General features: G+C 47.6%; 1 protein-coding gene across 1 annotated transcript in view; it reads left to right on the top strand.

The window, feature by feature from the left end:
• The first annotated feature begins 1,193 nt into the window (after window positions 1-1,193).
• LOC149342195 (clavesin-2-like) overlaps window positions 1,194-6,000 on the top strand; it is a 58,327-nt gene continuing 53,520 nt past the window's right edge. Inside the window, exon 1 of the mRNA XM_089542124.1 lies at window positions 1,194-1,925. The gene's annotated coding sequence lies outside the window, so the exon portion shown is untranslated. The remainder of the gene's footprint in view (window positions 1,926-6,000) is intronic.

Below are 6,000 nucleotides of genomic sequence, written 5' to 3'. Positions count from 1 at the left end.
CATATTTGCCATGCAAAGAACAGTTGTTTAGAGTAGTGACGTAGGAAATTCAGCGGATTATGCAGGCATGGACTCGGAAGTCCCACCTCGCAATGTGCTTACAGGCAGCGCGCCTGCCCGCACAATGCCGATTAACGACGCTTACATTGTATGTTCAGTTAAAACGCTCCAAATATCGTTATGGCTGCCGCAGTGCGCGCTAGAGCGTACTGTCACACCCTCAACGGCATGTCCTATATAGCTTACTTTCTGCCGCTACAACCTCTGTGATCATTCTCATATGGTCATTCTCCTTGTCATTTGTTTGCCTGATCTATTGGATCCTGACGCCTTATCTTTCTACTATCTTCTTCGCTGAACCATATAATAGTTCGTGCGCCAACCGCTCAGAGAAACGGTAGTTGTTGACATCTGTAGAACTGGCCCATACCCGCGACGGAGGTTTGACAAGGGTTTATTGGCCGTGTTTGAGTGTTAATCGAGGTAGGGCAGTTATGGTAGTCATAGCCATTCACCTTATTTGCCATCAAACGCCACTACAACGACTATTGTCAGTTACGCAGCCATTCAGTTGTTGTTACACATTGCGATTAGGAAAGCAAAAAAAAAAAAACACTGAGATAGAGAACCGCGCGGAAACAACAATAAAATTTTCTGTACCATGAAGTCTGCTCTCACCGTCCGATCCCACGGCAGCCCCTTTAACCTCTCTCTGCGTTTTTTTTTTTATTAACGTATCACGCGCTCTTACAGCCAGTCCAGTTCTGTTCCTGCCGTGGGCCAGCTACTCACCTCTTTCACGTACTTTGCATGCGTCTAAAGTGCTGCGTCAGTTTTAAAAGTCTAAACAGTCAGAGCACGCGTCAGCCGACTTCCGCTCGCGCATCTCCCTCCTTACAAGCGTGAGTCTATCGGCACCTTTCTCAACCTGCGAGGTCTCCGAACGTTACCGCTGGCGTTGCGTTCTCCGGGTCATCGGTGTCCTCCTCTTCCGACCTAAGCGCGAGCCTGGCCACGCTATCGAGCTCTTCCCCAGCACTGCAGCAAAATCCACAGCACGTGACCAAGCGCCTGGCAGGCATATCGTGGCAGCTCAGCCGAACACACCCGTAATGATGACGTCAGGAAAGGGTGCTGTGGCGAGTAGGCAGGCGACCGCAGCAGCGAAAGGGAAAGGGTCGACGAGGGCGAAGAGAGGCGTGCCGGTGAGCGCTGCTGGTGGCGGAGGTGGCGGGGGGGATTCTGATCTGGGTCAACGAGGAGAGTGATTTTTCGGCCCCCTTTTTTCCGGGACACGCGGTGCACAACCTTTCCAGTCGGGCCCGGATCGGAAGATCGTCGTCGCCCGCGTCCCCTTCAGCACGCTACGCAGCCGCCGCTCTCGGCGGAAGTTCCGACGTCTCGCTGCCCGCCGCCCACCTGCCTCCCCGCTCCTCATCGCGCGGATTGCGCCGCGCCGGTCTTCGCCGCCCGCTTCCGTCGTCCTGCGCGCGAGCTCTGCTATCACCCGGCGACGGTCAAGAGCACACGGCGCTCGCTGCTCGCACAGCCAGCGTTCCTGTTCGTGCCGACTTCTTCAATCTTTTCCGCGTTGAAAACCACGTAGAAAAAACAGTCCACAAATCCTGTATAGAATCCTTGTGTTTTTTGTCTCAAAAACAGTTCGGTAAGAGGCGGTACGGCAGTCGTTTCGTGAGAACCAGACGTGGTCGTCGTCGTAGTGCAATCAAAGAGACTTTCGTGCTGAAACACGGGTTGGATCTCCACGCGTCTGTTTTGGAAGCAAGTGCCTCTTGGGTGCCTTCGTCGTCAGACCTCTGCGTGCAAACAGTGACAACTTCTGGATTTCCACTGATACCGACCAACGTCCTTTGGGGAAGAGACCCTCTGCTCGAAAGTCCCGCCCTGCTTTGAAGGAATAAGAGGTAAGTGAACCTACGACTGTCTTCCAGGTTACTTGTTCATGCTGAATCCGAAGCTGCGAAAGTAGATTTGACATTTCTCGAATAACTTGGAGCAAGGGACGCTATGACGGCTTTCGCATGGCCCAAAGCAAAATGAAAAAGAAATTAGAGGGAATGTTTCACCTCAGTTCGTTATTTCGTTGCTTGGTTACCACTTCGCACCTTCCGCACCATGTCTACTGCCCCAAACGTTTTAGCCACATCTCTATGTAAATACTTAAAAGCAGAAGTTCCAACGAGATGATCGCTGCTTGCTCCTACCATAACTGGAAGAGCAAGAGCGCAGCAAAGAAATCAATATGTGCGGAATAACTCAAGGAGTCCGAGTTTTCTGCTGCGGCTGCTCTCATGTGACAGCAAAAAGATTAGACAGCCTTCTTCAGGTTGCCAGCGTAACCGAAACTTCTGATTTTTTCTGCCTATGTTATAGTTTTTCTCGACGTTCATAAGCGAAGTCATTCTGGCCATCAGAATCACAATTTTATTGCGGAAGTTCTGCGTGTTGTGGAGGACGCGATTTTTCAGTTACCGAGGGCAAAACAATAATATGCGTGGGGACGGCTACAGCAGCGCGGAAGGATGTTTGAAGCAGGTTTGAAGCAGGTCAATGAACACTGCGAGCCTCTTGAGCCAGCGTGAAGAGCTGTTGCCATGGGGCGTACACGAAGCAGTACCAATTAGAGCCCAGTGTATGTGGAAAAAGTTCCCACCTGGGCGGTTCCACTCCTCGTCACTCTAAGCAGAGTAGTGCTTTCTAGGAACCTAGGGCGACTCAGTGGCAAACTGCTACCTGATTAGGCCTCTTTGACTATAGTGCTTTCTTTTTTATTACTAATTCGCATCCGACAGTCTTTTACGACCACCTTTCGGAAACTACTGAATGTGCCGCCTGCGAGCAAGGCGCACATTTGTCGACAAATATTTCGGCAACGTCGTGAAAATTCCAGGTCACGTTGGCCAGCTCAAATTGGCGACATATTGATGCGATAGCCTAACCCGTCGGCGTGTGCTTTTATTTGCTTTTGGGACACAAGGCCTTATAAGCGGATTTCGGCGTCCGGTATGTGTGAACAGCTCTGCTGCTTCACGTTGTGCGAAACACTCGATTCCTGGCGTTGGCGACAAAACCTGTTGAGCGAAAAGGCAGAAGGATCATGTTGTGAGCGGAAAGCAAGTCAGAAGACATATTTGAAGAATACAAAGATATGATAGAAATGTATTCTTTTTTTTAACTCTGGGGTTATAGCGTTCTTACCACAGTAACAATATGAAATAAGAATGAGCATTATATCTATTCCCATTTTGTGGTCGATGAGGCATGGCATCAGGAACATCGACCTGCATACAACTGCCTCCAAGCAGCTAAGCAGATGGCCCCGAGCAGATGACTAATTGCTGCCGATTTTAAGAGAGCGGGAGAGGTACTGCAAATGACGCTAATTATGAGACCTATTTTGCTAATCTTTTCTTTCTTTTAATAAATAAATGTTGCGACACGCAGCCCAAACTCTCTTTCAAAATGTGTTTCAAGCGCCAGGTGTGTCAACATCACATGGAGATACGCAAGCTACCACAAAGCAGCCATGCAAATTCCTTTCTCTTACCAAGTTAACTTTATTAAGAGGGTCAGCTTCAACACTGAGCAACCCAGATCACAGTGTCTTCAGCAAGGTCCAGCAAGGCCTATAGGGTTGTCTTCTGCCTTCAAGAACATCTAGGTCAGTAGGAGACACCGTTACGTAACTGAGAAAACTAACACATATAGCAACCTCTATTTTCCTTAAAAGTATCATTTTATTTCACCTCCCATGTGCCATTTTGTTAGGGGAAACAAAAGCAATAAATATCTCGCACTGACTTAAACCTTGCTGTGTATGTACACGTTACAAAGTTACCCGGTTACCCACTGCACCAGATTAGGCGTTCCACTGGTGGGGATGGCGTTCTACTTCTTGTCTCCACGGAGTGAGTCCAAAGTGCATTCCTGTCTTTCACTTGCGAAATGTTAACAAGTCAGATCCGAATACTACTATTTACATTTCGTACAAAATAAGCTACGAACCATTCCATGTTCTGTCTCCGTGTAATAATTATGTTCTTTACAGCGATTGAACAATGCAAGAATATGTTTGTCATGTATGTCCTGCAGTGCGGCGAAGGATCGTCTCTTACGTTCGAGAAAGTAAACGCCGTTAATGTGGCTTGACTGGATACTGCCAATATTAAGGTCGAAATTATCTCAACGCAACTATGAACAGGGACTATAAGTGCTCATGGTGTGGGTACGAACAATCTTCAGTTCAATTTCGTCTAACATGTGATCACTGAAGTTGAACGCTCAAGACAGGGAGCAGTAGCTGCGACAAAACTTTTGGATCTTTTGGACTTTTGGAGGAAAATTTGGATAACACATACAGAAAATAACGCGAGACGATATTGTAGAAGCCTCTGCTGCGATAAGGGCACCTTATGACGTGATTAATTACTCCCTTAATTATGTCAAGTAGTGGGCATGCTACGACAAGAAGCTGCACAGAGAAAGTACCGATTGAGAACACAAAAAAAAACGCAGAAAAATTTTCTGTAGCCGTTATGAGTGTTCGTTATTCTTATTACGCCTGCCCAAAGCTTTCGGTCAAGAATTACAGATAACATGTCACATGTGAGAGTTGTTCACCCCCCCCCCCCCCCCAAACACTCTTTATTTGGGTGGTGGGGGAGGGGTGTTTTTTCTTTGTTTATAACTTTCAGAAGATTACATGATGCGGACATTGCGAACTAGATGACACTATAGGGTTTAGTATCCGTGCCGATAGTAGCCGTTGCGTCCAAAAGTATGTTGCTGCCATTGAAAACCCCCCACCTCCTTTTACAGACTTAATACATAACGCAACGTCTTGAAAAACTGTTGCGCCAAAAAGTGAATGAATTACGACGGCAGCGAACCAGCGTCGCTTATGGGACATGTGATTATTGGCTTAACAACACACTGAAAAGAAAGGACAATTGAGAGAAGTCATCCATGAACACACATGATACAAATTGTAGCAAGCAAGGAATACTAATCGAACGGGCAATAATAAGTGATCAACTCAAAAGAAAGATCTAGGCAAGCCCATTATGTACACGTTGGACTCCTGCGCTTGAGAGTCGGCGCTGCGGATACTTGCGCTGCCGACTTCGTATTCAGCGGCCGCCTTCCGCGTAAAGTTAGTTCAGACGTCGCAAAAGCTATAAAGTCGGTCCCTTCCAATACCGCACAGTGAGAACATTGTCACATGGCAGAAAGGGAACTATGGGGGGTTTTCCAGCAAGATCGCTCCTTTTGCGAAGCTCCTTTTTCTTTTGTTGTTTGTTTTTCGGCAGGGACTTCGCCGCTAAAGTTATTTTTAGGTGCCCAACGATGGTGAAAGCTGGTAATCGACCTCACAGGCGGCCGGAATGGAGGCCCAGGAAACGCACAAAAAGCTTCCCAGCGACCAGGAAAAGGCTCCGCCTTCTTTTCTTTTCCTTGGCGCTAAAGAAAAAAAAAAGAAATATCGTCGTAATGCTTCTTCTGCCCTGCCTGCATGCACGTCTCGGCGCTAACTCCGCGAAAGCTCGTGTACGTTTTTTATTCCCACACCCTCTCTAGTCCAAATGATCTAGCCTGTTCCTGAGGCGCTCTTTCTCCACCCGTCCTGGCGCATTGCGCGGGGCCACTAAATTATAAGAGACAAATATTTACAAGCTTGACGGCCTGAATTCTCATTCCACGGATAAGATATATTAGGGCGTGTCCAATGTTACGCGATTCAGTGACTTAACGAGAACCAGTGCCAGTAACAGGAATGTGTCCGACGCAGAGAGCCGCTGGTCGCTTAAATTAGAGGGGCATCCTGTACCTCTTGTTAATCTAGAGAATAAGTTGCGCAAAAAGCCTGAGTTAAAAGAAGATGCGGATCTTAGAAACAATCCACAAATGAATCGACAAAGAAACAACAATGTGTAAAGCAGGCCGTCAGTTCGTTAGCCCCATTAATGTTCGTTTCGAATC

This window comes from Amblyomma mixtum, chromosome 5 (assembly GCF_055824585.1).
Source record: "Amblyomma mixtum isolate Tamu chromosome 5, ASM5582458v1, whole genome shotgun sequence".
In the NCBI taxonomy this organism is placed as follows: domain Eukaryota; kingdom Metazoa; phylum Arthropoda; class Arachnida; order Ixodida; family Ixodidae; genus Amblyomma; species Amblyomma mixtum.
Note: the sequence above shows the minus strand (reverse complement) of the source record. Positions and strands in the feature narration are given on the sequence as shown.